The sequence below is a fragment of the Schistocerca gregaria genome, chromosome 8 (assembly GCF_023897955.1).
Source record: "Schistocerca gregaria isolate iqSchGreg1 chromosome 8, iqSchGreg1.2, whole genome shotgun sequence".
Lineage (NCBI taxonomy): Eukaryota > Metazoa > Arthropoda > Insecta > Orthoptera > Acrididae > Schistocerca > Schistocerca gregaria.
Window position 1 is genome coordinate 430,403,510 of NC_064927.1, and position 13,823 is coordinate 430,417,332.

Genomic DNA, 13,823 nt, shown 5'->3' on the forward strand with positions numbered 1-13,823 from the left:
TACTACTGATACATGAGAAAGTTGTTTAGGAATAACTGAAACATTTTTTATATCACTTCGACGAAGTATGAAATCGACGTTTGATATACTTCTGTTTTGCGTTTTCTTTGTTTTATATTATCGTTCAGGAAATTGCGTTTTCTAGCGCGGTGTGATAAATCTGTACTGTTTCCTCCATTATTTACCACATCATCCCTCCGTTTCGCATTACAAATCAATAATTTTCAAAGGAACACGAATTAAACAATGACAGCTTCAATTTTGCTATAAACACTGTTTACTTTTAAGTAACAAACAGGAGCATAACTACGTAGAACAAAAATGTTGCATAGGTTTCCCGCCCTTTATATATCCTCACTCGGTTTCTACGCGGTTCACTGCTTCCTATTTTGAGGGGAATCTGGTAAGACACTGACGGCATACGTAAAGAATGCGACCGTTATGAGTTAACGCCCGATAGGTATGCAACACACCTGGCTTACAGGTGATTACGACCGTGACTGAGCAGAGCTACAGGGAAACCTACTGTAGTCCACGCTTACTTGAGATAGTCTACAGTAGCCTACTTAACTCATAACTTTTCGTTACGAAGATATGAACAGCACCACCTCTTTTTGTTTAATAGCACACTATATTTTTTATTTACTAATCAACTTCCTCTTCCCAAGACTTGTTCAGAAACTTATCACAGTGTACCACTCACGTAACCATGACGTTATTAAAATCGTAACAGAAAACTGGCTCTGACTGTCCTGCACTAACATACGCAGCAGGTTCCCGGTACCTAGAATAACTTAACTCGTCCTCTTGTTGGAATTCACCGTAAACAAATCGAAACACAAGGAATATGGTCGCAGGTCATTTAGTCACCTACCTTCAGTTGATGGTTTATATGAGTACAATGTACATCAACAAGGAGAAGGTATAATGCTACTCATCTATGGAGAATGTAAGTTGGCAGATCAGTAACTGCCACAATGCTTTCTTATTTACACGACGCATAGAGTTGCAAAAATACTGCCGTCTACCCTACACTACCACAAGTAACTTTAGACTACGGCAATTTCCCTAGTATCCATATTCTGTTACGATCGTACCCACATTACCTGTGCGTTAGATGTGCTGTGTACACAACGGGCGTTACATCATATCGATCGCTTTGCTAAGCGTTCGATCTCAAACTGCCGTTGGCTTTCAATAACTAATGTAACACAGTTTTTTCTCTCTGCTAGTTTCTGTTGAAAGAAATGCGGAATTTGTTGTGGGACTCTGTTGAATATGCCCGCTTCATCTCGTATAGTTTCATTAAGTCCCGGTAGGAGACGGTGCTATACATAGCCTTGAAAATTGGATCTGTAACGGAGCTGCACGCCAAGCAGAGAGCTTTCACTCATCACAGGTATTAATAGGCGCTTGCAGAATGCCTGCGGAGACCTGGCAGTGAACAAAAGCAAAGTGAGTCGTTGGGCGAAACAAAGTTCATCATGGCAACACGATCGTGCACACCTTCCATGTGCCACTTGCCTGCCGGTCGCAAACAGCTGTGATTACCCTCAGGAAACTGAAGTAACGACTTCAGCGTGTACGTAGCCAAAAAAAAATGCAAACGAATTTGTCCTTCCTCGTGACAACGCAAGGCTTCACATAAATCTGCGCACAAGAGAGGAGCTCACAAACTTCACTGGACTGTTCTTCTTCATCCCCCGTACAGCCTGGATCTCGCACTTTCCGACTTCCATCTGTTTGACCCAACGAAGGACTGGATGGAGCAAGTGGGTGATGAGGAGGTTATTGATTTAGCAAGACGTTCCGTAGTCTATTGGAATCCTGAGTAGAACCAAACTGCTTTCAGAAAAAAATTTGTTGCATTACGTACTGAAAACCTCTCGTATTTTCCCGGAGAAATCGAAAGCTGTGAACCGTCTAGAAACTGAGTGAGGATATGTAAAAAGCTGCGTAACCTATGTTACATTTTTGTTCTACATTGTTATCGTCCCATCTGTTACTTGAAAATAAACAATATTTACAGGAAAATTTAAATGTTCAGCTTTGAATTCGGGCTTTATTCGAAAATTGCTGATTTGTTACGTGAAACTGAAGGATATTCTACTAAATATATAAACATCATTAGAAATTTATCACATAGCGGTAGAAAATTGTCAAAGAATGATAAATTAAAAAATACTCCAAACACAAATACATCAGACATCGCTTCAGTACTTCGTCGAACTTCTATAAAACATATTTGTGTTATTCGTAAACGATTTTCTCATTAATCAACAATCAAAGGAAAGTGTTGCCTTTGATATCATGAAGTACGTTCTGTTCAGTACAATAATTATATAGAATTTCTATGTTTGCGGGTGTAAATGGCAGTTGCATCGTAAGCTATTGCTTTTGTTATATAAATGGACAGAAGTTACGCAATCAGCTAATTTTTATTACTTATAAAATGAAATTTATATTCTGTACGGGTATAAATACATAATGGGCTAACGCTTTATGATGTCTGTTTCTAATTATCTGCAAAACAAACAACTGGACAGATAGACAAACAAGTTGGAGTCATCGGCTCCTAGTTTCTCTCTTACACATTAGTTTATATTTATTTCCCTACTAGTGCTACGAATACTACCGGTAATCCTGGCATTTATTACGTCATTTATGACTGTACCATAAGCGCCGAAGCCTACGTTTGGTAGACTGCAACTCTAAGTATAGGTAGATGGAGTGGAGTACTGTGGTACTTCTGGAAGATATGTCGGGTACAGTAAGGTCAATTCTTCATTTAAACCTCTGTCATCGCTATTTTTACTTTACTTGTAGACTAAAGAAAGGCGCAAATATTACGCATGTAGAAGATTTCTACAGATAGCGGCAACCTTTCAACTGGATGTTATTTCGTCTTGTTATGACTCTTCAGGAAACCGTAAGTTTCAACCCAAGGTAACTCGTACAAATGAAGTCGCCTGAGTTAATTGCTTTTGTTTCTGCTGCAATTGTTCCACACGTTAGCACACGACAGCTTCAACAGAAGAGGGCATTCCTAAAAGACATCAGGGTTCCCTTTTCGTCATGTATACTCACACTAAGGACGGCATGTGAATGATTTCCAGAATCGTGTGCATGGAGGTGAGGAGGAAATCATTTGCTAAATAGAGCTGTGGTCATACGTGGTGCTTTAGATCGAAATCATCTTACGTGCCCGAAGTTAAGAATCACTGTTATTGCAATATTTCCATTCTTTGACAAGTGAATGAACCTTTCTTAAAATTTATATTTGTTGTTTACAGTAAACTTGCTCATGCTTAATAAAAAGGAGCCATCTGTGACCACTGAACTCCAAGACAAACAACTTCTCAGCCAAGATTGCATTTGTAACACCTTTTACAGGTTTCGGTAAATACAATTACCATCATCTGAGATGAGAATAGTGTATATATAGTGTAAAACATGTTGTGTTGTCGAAACTAGAGTACACGTCAAAAATATAATAAATAGATTTAATTAGTATTACACATAGTACAGATTAATACAAGTGCCCAGTTTGAGCTATAAATGTACTCCATATCCTAATTAGCTGGGAAGTTGACGTAAGATGCATTTACATCTCGATGCTAATTATCAAAGCTAGAAAGTATATTTACAAAATGTTACGTCCAGTGCATCCGTCGCCTATTACATATCGCAAAATACACCGACGTGTAAAAGTGCAGGATACCTCCTAACATCGTGCCGGACCTCCTATTGCCGGGCGTAGTGCAGCAACCCGATGTGGAATGGACTCAACAAGTCGTTGGGAGTCTCTTCAGAAATACTGAGCCATGCTGCCTGTCCGTAACTGCGGTAATGTTGCCGGTGCAGTATTTTGTGCACGAACTGACCTCTCTATTATGTCCCATAAATTTTCAATGGAGTTTACGTCTGGTGACATGGATGGCTAAATACTCTGGAATAGTCCAGAATGTTCTTCAAACAAATCACGAATGATTTTAATCTGGTGATATGGAGTATTTCCACCCATAAAAATTCCATCGTTGTTGAGGAACATGGGGTCCATGAATGCCTGCAAATGGTCTCGGTTGGTTCAGCTGGACCAGAGCACCATGTCCATTTATGTGAACACAGCCGACACCATTATGGAACCACCACCAGCTTACACACTGCCTTAGTGACAACTTGGATCCATGTTTCGGTGGAGTCTGCGCCCAACTCGAATCCTACCATCAGCTCTTATCAAAAATGCTACTGTTTTCCAGTCGCCTTGGGTCCAACCGATGTGATCACGAGTCCAGGAGAGGAACTGAAAGCAATGTCGCCCTGTTAGCAAACGCACTTACCTCGGTCGTCTGCTGCCATAGCCCACTAACGCCAGATTTCACCACACTGTTCCAACGGACATGTTCGTTGTACGTCTCACATTGATTTCTGCCGTTATTTCACAAAGTGTGGCTTTTCTGTTAGCACTGACAACTCTACAAAAAGGCCGCTGCTCTTGGTTCTTAAGTGAAGGCTGTCAGCCACTGTGTTCTTTGCGGTGGAAGGTAATGCCTGAAATTTGGTATTCGTGGTACACTCTTGACACTGTAGACCTTACAATAGTGAATTCTCTTACGAATCCCGAAATAGAAGATCCAATGCATCTCGCTCCATCTACCATTTTGCATTCAAATTCTGTTAATTTCAGTTGTGTGGTTAAAATCACGCTGGAAACATTTTCAGGTGAATCACCTGAGTACAAATGACAGCTCTGTTTTTTTCTTTATTGTGATTTCATTCCCCTGCCCCATACCCCCAGGGGAAGGCTGTCAGTGGCACGATCTGCCACTCTTCAGCCGAGTGATATGACATCTGAAACAAGAATAAAATGCTATATATATGTGATAAAAAAGGGGGACATAAAACAGAGTAAGGGGAGATAATGGAGGTAAAATAGACTGACAGGGAGATGTTCATGGGGGACAATTAAAAAAGTCACCATGAAGTTAAAAAACACGGCGATTCTTAAAAAGCAAAGAAGATACTGAATGCAAATTCAGAGATTAAAAGTCGGCCACAGTATTAAAAACACTCCAGAACAAGACACGTAAAACCCACTTGGAGCACACACGCTGAAGTACTCATATAAAATTGCCATGTGGGACCTGCTGAGGGAGAGGTCGGAGAGGATGGAGAAGGAGGGGAGAGCAAGGGGCAGAGGGGAAGGGGCAGGATGAAGAGAGTAGGGGCGTCAGCAGGTACACAAAGAGACAGGAGACTGGTGGTACAGAAGATGAAGAGGGAAGACAAGACAGGAAGGAGTGCAGAGACACTGAAAGGGAGCACAAGAGGGGAGGGGGAGTAGGTGGGTGAAGCCGCTCAGGAGAAGGGAGGGGGAAGGAGAGGGAGCCCGGAGGAGGAGGCAGGAAGATGGGATTAGAGTTGGTAGGAAGGGTAGATGTCAGGGCGAAGCTGATCATCTGGGAGGGATAGATGGTGGAAGTTGTTTTGGGAAAGGAGGCGGAGGGTGTGGAGATGGAGAGAGGATGGGGCACAGCGGTAAAGGCGCGACAACGGTTTGGGGATGGAGAGGAAGGGAGATACCAAGAGGTGATGGGGATCAAGGCGGCGGACAATATATAGTGTGCAGATGTGTTCAAGGAAAAGACAGCTTCGACAATGCATTCCCGTTTATACGCTGTGCTCAGGATACTACCGCCATCTGTATGTGAGTATATCGTGGACAATATATAGTGTGCAGATGTGTTCAAGGAAAAGACAGCTTCGACAAAGCAGTCCCTTTTATACGTTGTGCACGCGGTACTACCGCCATCTGTATGTGAGTATATCGCTGTCCCATGTCTTTTGTCACATCAGTTACATCACTGGTGCAGGGGTGGCGCCGAATTGACTCGCAGAAAATAATGATTTAATGCCACTAGAGGTCACTTGTGTGCACATTTCATCGTCAATCGTAAATATAATATGCAATTTCAAAAAAAAAAAAATAGAACTTTGGGTAAAACCCTGTTATTTTCCAATATCCCCCACGTACATTGCTAGACACGAATAGAAATTCATTGTCTGATTCCTTTATTCTACTACTTGCACCTTCGCAATCAGATAAAAAATTCCGTGCAATAGCTAACATTAACCAAATTATCAACAGTGAAGATCAGTAGAATGTTGTGACTCCTCTTGGCACGTACGTGTCAGTGGAGCTCAAGAGCCACAACGTGTTACATTCCATACCTGTCACCGCTTATGAACTAAATGTTGCCTCCATAATCCTCTTCTTAATGCCCACTGTAAACCGCATTTAATTTAAGAAGAACCAACAGATTTTTTCAATTTGCCTAAGCTGGAGGAAGTGAGCAATATTCACACTTTGACCATCCACTGTAGGTTACTTACAGTACCATGATCCTTCTGTTGGGTTTTCAAATGGTCCGTAGCCAACGAGCTACTCAAAACACTGGACCCTGCCATTCTACCGCCAACAGAAACCGATGCATGAGTCGCGAAAAAATCCCTTTTCTATGTTGGGCATATTGGAGCATTTTGGTACCGATGGATCACATGGTTCAAATGGCTATGAACTTAACTTCTGAGGTTATCAGTCCCCTAGAACTTAGAACTACTTAAACCTAACTAACCTAAGGACACACACACATACATGCTCGAGGCAGGATTCGAATCTGCGTGGTTCCAGACTGAAGCGCCTAGAACCGCTCGGCCACTCCGGCCGGCTACTGATGAATCAATCACATCAGGGAAATTTCCAGAGAATTTAAAACACGTACCACCTGTAACTTTTCTAAAGGAAGATAATACCTCTTCTTTAAATAGGGGATGCAGAAGACATAGAAAACTACTGGCCTATGTCCCTTCTGCCATCTTTCTCAAATACTGACAGTAATGAAAGGCAGGTTAACGAAGTACTTTAATGAATACAACTTCTTAAGCGAATCCACTGTTTGGCTTCCGAAGTTGTGGAAGTACGGAATCAGCCATAGCAGAATTCACAAAAGTTGCACTTGATACTATTGACGAAGATGAGTTGTCACAGGCATATTTTCAAATCTTTCTAAGTACTCTGATACTGTTGACCATAACAAGCTAGAAGCTAGAAGCATGAGGAATAGACGATTAGGTAATGACTGGTGCTGATCACACGTAGTGGGTAGTGTACAAAGAGAAGAGAACACATACCTTAAAAACGGCTAAACTTTTAGTAAAACACTTACCAAAAACAAATATATTAGGTTGAAGCATAGGTTCGTAGCAATTTTGTTTTGAATCTTGGTTTTCCGGTTGCTGCGGGTTTGTTTATCGATTGTCATTTTTTATTTGTAGTTCACTATTGCAATTTGAATTTACATATTGTCATTTTGTCATCTGGAGATAGTGAGTGGAGCTGTGGAGGCTAGAAAATGGAGCCCCAAGTGGGAAAATCGGAAAGTTTCCGATATATTCATCTGTTTGTGGTCAATAGAGAGGTGACAGTATCGGAGACAGCCAGAAGAATTTGAGCTGTGTATAGGGATAATAACGCCATTGGACTGAGAACGGAAAGAAACTGATTTTCAGGAGGATCGTTTTGACAGTAGTGACTCCCCAGAAAGATCTTCGGGTTTTGATGAAGGTCGTTTACGTGCATTAATCCACAATGGTCCGCATCAGTGTACTCGAGAACTGGCAAATGTGACGAACTATGATCATTCCACGATTAAACGACGTTTGCATGAGGCAGGCTCAGAAATCGGGTGTATGGGTAACGAAAACTTTAAGTCAAAATCAAGACATCATCGGGCGACCATATTTGCATCTCTGATTACTCGTCATCAGCTGGCTCGTGAACAACACCGACCATTCCTATCCTGCAGGGTCAGAAATGGTGTCTTTATGATAACGTAAGGCAAAGGAAGGAGTGGCTGAGCCCAAACAAAGCAGCAACTCCCTGTAAAAAGACTTGCGCGCATCCACAAAAGATAATGTCTGCATGTGCTGGAACAGCGATGGTGTGGTGCCCTACGCGTTTCTTGCCCGAGGTCTAACCATCACTACTGACATTTACTATCACAACGGACACTTCCTGTAGATGAACTGCAAGAACAACGACAAGGAACACTGAGTGAAATGATGCCAGTCCACGATAACGCCCTCCTGTATTCTACCAGGTTGACAAGAAACACTATACAGGAGTTAGGTTGCTATTCACCTGATCTTGCTCCCTCAGAGTTCCATATGTTCCGCTCTCTATCAAACAGTCTCCCAGGAACTTCTTCTCCGGATGAAAAGGCACTCCGAACATGACTCCACGAGTTCTTCGCCTCAGAACCACGTGATTTCTGCAGTTGCAGAATCGAAAAATTGTTTCACCATTGGCAGACTGTCGTCAGTAGTAAAGAAGACACTATTATTAATGATTAAAGTCTTTGTTATGTTTATCTGTTGTGTTTATTAAATTTATAGGAACACGCTACGAACTTATGCACCATCCCAATATTAAAACAGAATTTCCTCAGGTCAGCATATTAGTTCAAATACTGTTCCTGATATCCAAACAGTGTTGGCCATGGAGAATATGTTCTATTTGCTAGTAACAGCAATTTACAGTCACTGAGAATACAAGAGAATTCCTTGCAGAGAAAGGGAAGGGAATCCTTACTAAAGTTTGCAGTTGATCGGTGTGTAATAAAGTGAAATTGGTCATAAAGACAAGAAATGCCGTGAATTTCAGTTTAAAAATAGCAAATGACATCGTTAATTTAAATGTAGATAGCACCTTTATAGACTGTACCAGAAACGAGAAAAAATGAGGAATGAATGTAGATTCTCAATTAAAGTGATGTGAACCTAAGAAATATGATTGTAAACAAAATGTCGATAGGATGCTATGTCCTTAGGGCCCTGTTATCGGCGTTTAAGCAGCCAGTGCCTTTTAGTTACATATTGCTCGTATGAACACTCAGTTCTTAGGTATGGAATTCATTTGTGGGGAACGAATTGACGGAATATGAAAAAAGTTTTCAAACTACAGAAAAGGGCCATAAGACTAGTAACCAAAATTGTAGTCGAGCTCATTGGAAAGATCTATTCAAAACACAGGAGATTTTAAGTACACCATACGAATACATTTGTCTAGCAGCTGTACACAAAAGAAAGGCATTGATAATTAGTACTGCACGAACGTCTCTGTCCATGATGATGGAACAAATTATGGAGGGACATTACATATACTAAGAAGGAACGAACAAAAAACTGAAAATAGACTTTTATTTCAGGGAGAAAACTGTACAACAAACTGTCCGATCAAAGAGATATCCAAAACAAACTTATTTGAAAAGGCAGTTAAAGGTGCCTTTTCAGCAGTACGTTGTATACAGCGAAGGATTACTTAGATAACACGGAGTAGGGGTTTGGTAAAAAAAGGTCGTAAAAATAAACAATAATAATAATATTAACGATAATAAAACACAGGCAAAGAAGATTTGACACGGAAAAGCTGATGTCCAATCGGGAATTCACTCGTAAACTTCAGCAAAGGGTACTGTTCCGCTTATGGAAGCGAAGAAGCACGCTTGGTGGAACAGTGATTATTAGGCGGCAGTGAAGCAAAGACAACATGCTTGGCAGAGATGGAATACCAAGAAAAATGAAGCTAACAAAACTAACTTCCTGCGAGCTAGAAAACACGCTGCAAAGATCATACGTGGAGTGAAGCGTACATTTAAGATAATGCAGTTGGCACAAATTGAACAAGACTTCCAGAAGACAAATACACAATACTTCTCTAGAACTTTTAAGGCCAGTCTCACCAAGTACAATTCTCCAAGCCTACACTTCAAAGCTCCAAACGGCAAGCTAGCTCACAATGATACACACTGCCAGATATCTGTGAATTACTTTACAGCTCTTCTGAAGTGTGAATCTTCAAAATGCACATTTCCCTTTGACTGTGTAGAAGTACACCCAAATTCATCACCACCCACGAAAGAGGAAATCAAGCTAATTGTTCATTCGCTTAAAAACAGCAAAGCACCAGGGGAAGATTCTATAATCGTGAAGCTTTCCAAGTACGCAGGGGATAAGGCAGTAAATAAACTAACAGAATTCATCAGCCAGATTTGGGAAACTGAGAGACTCCCACATGGCTGGAATGCTGCTATAATTCATCCTCTTCATAAGAAAGGTGACAGAGCAGATGTACATAACTATCGTGGTATCTCTCTCATATCAACAACCTATAAGATTCTGTCGAAATCTCTGCGATCTAGGACAGAAGAATAGCTAGACCCATAGCTGGGAGAGTACCAAGGAGGTTTCAGGCAAGGGCGATTATGCGTCGAACAAATAATGAATCTCAAATTCGTCCTTTCGTACCTGAAGCTCAGGAATAAAAATATTGTTGTGATCTTTGTGGATTTCAAAAAGGCATACGGATCAATTGATCGTAAAACCCTGATCAGAGCTGTAGATGAACTTGGCCTAGACAAGAAGGCCAAAGCGATTATCCAGCAAACACTAACCCACACAACCTCAAAAGTGAAATTTAGAGGAGAAACATCAGAAGCTTTTGAAATAAGTATTGGAGTGAGGCAACTGTGCCCCCGAGAAGGTGACTAGTGAGTGGCGCAAAGAACTAGAAAACCAAGGAATTAAAAATGGTGTCAGGCTGGGTTACAAGAAACAAAATCTTGAAATCGATTGTCTCGCTTTTGCAAATGATCTTGCATTTTTTTCTGATTCCATGGAAACTGTTGAGAGACAGATTAATGAGCTTAACTTACAAGCACAAAAGGCTAGCCTCCAAATTTCATTTGAGAAAACCGAGTTTATAACGCACATAAATTCTCCACCAAGGCAAAATTAAGCGAGCTGAAAAGTTTAAATATCTCGGAGAATGGATAACAGCCACAGTATCAGAGAAAGAAGCCTTCATATCACGCGTGAACAATATGGAAATGGCATTCCATTTAACCAAAAGCACCTCCAACAAGAGATCAGTATTGTTCAATGCAAAGTTAAGGGATTACTGCAGTGTTATCCGTCCGGAGGTCTTGTAGGCTTATGAATGCCTTGTAATGACCGAAAAAGGCCTAATCGAAAAACTAGAGGCCAAGGAAACGAAGATTTTGAGAAAAATCTTAGGTCCCATCAAAGAAAACACGGAATATAGAAGACGTCATAATCATGGTTCAAATGGGTCAAATGGCTCTGAGCACTATGGGACGTAACTCCCGAAGTCATTAGTCCCCTAGAACTTAGAACTACTTAAACCTAACTAACCTAAGGAATGCCTAGTAATGACCGAAAAAGGCCTAATCGAAAAACAGGAAAGGCTTGGACCCAGGAGAGTAGCGGCCAACACCGAGAACGAGTGCGGCAGCACCGGGCACATCAGAACACGTAAAGCAAGACAGTTGACATAACTTGGCATATACGAAATGAATGAATGAATGAATTAACACTAATAAAACTTCTATCATTTCACACTATATTTTTTGGTTATTTTTTTCATTTTCTAGTATATATCTACAAAACCATTCAGTGTGTATTGCAATCACCTAATCGTCTTATTGACCACAACGTTCCAAACATTGTAGAGGCATGCTGACTCAGTTTTTAACGAGAAGGAAATGGGAATTTGCGGTACACAAAATGGTACATCGTCGCTATGGTAGTGACGTCAGCTGACAGTGCATGTAATATTAGATTACGTGTGTAGTGTCTGTAGTGACAACGAATAAGAAATGAACACTGTAGCAGTAGCCTTTTACAGCCATAAAATTTTCTATATTTTCTCTTCGAAACAGTATTTTACAACAGGGTTAGACAGATTGTCGTAGCTTTGCTTTAAACGACTGGCCTTGTATTCGGTTGGATGGAAGCTACAAACTTCATCCGACCCTCCTGATTTAGGTTTTCTCCCTAAGTTACTTCAGGCAAATTCTGGGATGGTTCCTACTTTATGGGCAAAACGAAGTACCTGTCCCACCGTTGTAAAGTTAGACGTGTTTGTAAATGGCTGTGTGTGAATTACGCTCGTTTTTTTTCTTATAATATTATAATATTTGTAAAAGTGATCTACTTGATTGTAACGGAAGTGGTTAGAATTTTGTATTGGTCAGAGTTAAAGGAGGAGGAGGAGGAGGAGATTAGTGTTTAACGTCCCGTCGACAACTAGGTCATTAGAGACGGAGCGCAAGCTCGGGTGAGGGAAGGATGGGGAAGGAATCGGCCGTGCCCTTTCAAATGAACCATCCCGGCATTTGCCTGAAGCGATTTAGGGAAATCACGGAAAACCTAAATCAGGATGGCTGGAGACGGGATTGAACCGTCGTCCTCCCGAATGCGAGTCCAGTGGGCTAACCACTGCACCACCTCGCTCGGTCAGAGTTAAAGGACTGGCTTTACGCGGAACAATAATTGATACAATATGTGAGTAAAGGAAGAAAGTTTAGGTTTTAATGATCCTTGAGATTATTACTGTCGAGTTTGCTGATAACACAAGAGTATTAATCTGAGGTCGAAACTCAGCCCAGAAGACACAGCCCATACGGTAGCCGAACAAGCCAGAAAGTGGTTCATGGCTAATAATTTAAGTCTTAACCTCTAAATGACTCATATCATGTAATTTCGTACAACTAATAAGGACGTTTAATAGTAGATGAAGACATCAGTATTCGTAAACAGTCTCAGGCACAGTGTGTAAGATTCCTTAAGGTCCGTCTGGGTAACAAGTAAAAATAAAGTTAACACATGGGTTAAACAAAAGAAGAAGCTCAGTTCTGTTTTTTATGCCTCCGGAAGCGTCTCCAAGCATGTTGACCTAAGATCAGCAGTGTGGGGGTTATTGTGCTTCTTTTAACTCACTGTTATTTACTCTTTAAGAGGGCACAAAAGATGGTTTGGATATAAGATGTCGATATTTGCTTTTTTTAATAGGCATTTGGCTTTTGGAGTTTTGTCTAATTTGACGCATGTTCACTGATTTTGGAAGAGTAACTATTTTCTACTCATATTGAAATAATTTATTGTACAAGTAATTCCTAGATGTTCCATAAGGACCTGTTCTGTTACTAGATATCTCAGGGACTGTTTACTCTAGAAGGCGGTGATATATGTTGATTTATAGTAAACGTCCTGCTGCACATGTTGGCTACATTGGTTGCTGCTATATCACTTCCTTTTTGTGATATAATAGATGGTATCATCAGCATCTTGCGAGGCGCATTACACCTTTCGTTGTGTCTATTTGGATTTGTTGCTCATTCAGTTAATAGGACTCCAGCAAAAAGAATATTTAACAAGTGAAGACACAAGGGAAACAGATTCTACAGACCATTTGCTGTTGGAAGTTTGCATACAGAGCACAAGGTTAGGACAAGCAACACTGAACAAAGTTGTTCACAACCAGGTGCTTCCAAGAAGAAACTTGTGGACAGTAATGAAGTATACAGTGAAACCAGTGTCGGTGACAGTTTAAGTGTACTAGAAACAATGTTTAATGAAACCTGCAATTCGTGCGGTGGACAGATGATAATTTCTGAAAACGTTTTAAAGCGGAACAGTTTAGCTCTTAGTTTGGAAGTCCCGTGATTGAGATATGAGAGTACGAAAGAAATATTGGACATCTGAAAAATGTAAAAACAGTAACGCTTCTGAGATGAACGTCACATATTTTTAAGTGCTAAGTGCATTGGTAGGGGCCCTGCAGCTGGAATAATTTCGTGTCCTCTACTGGATCTGTCACGCCCCCTACTAATGTTTCAAGATACACAGGCGGTTCAGGGGAAAACGTAAAAGTAACTGTAAAAGAATGAACTAAATCTGCAGCA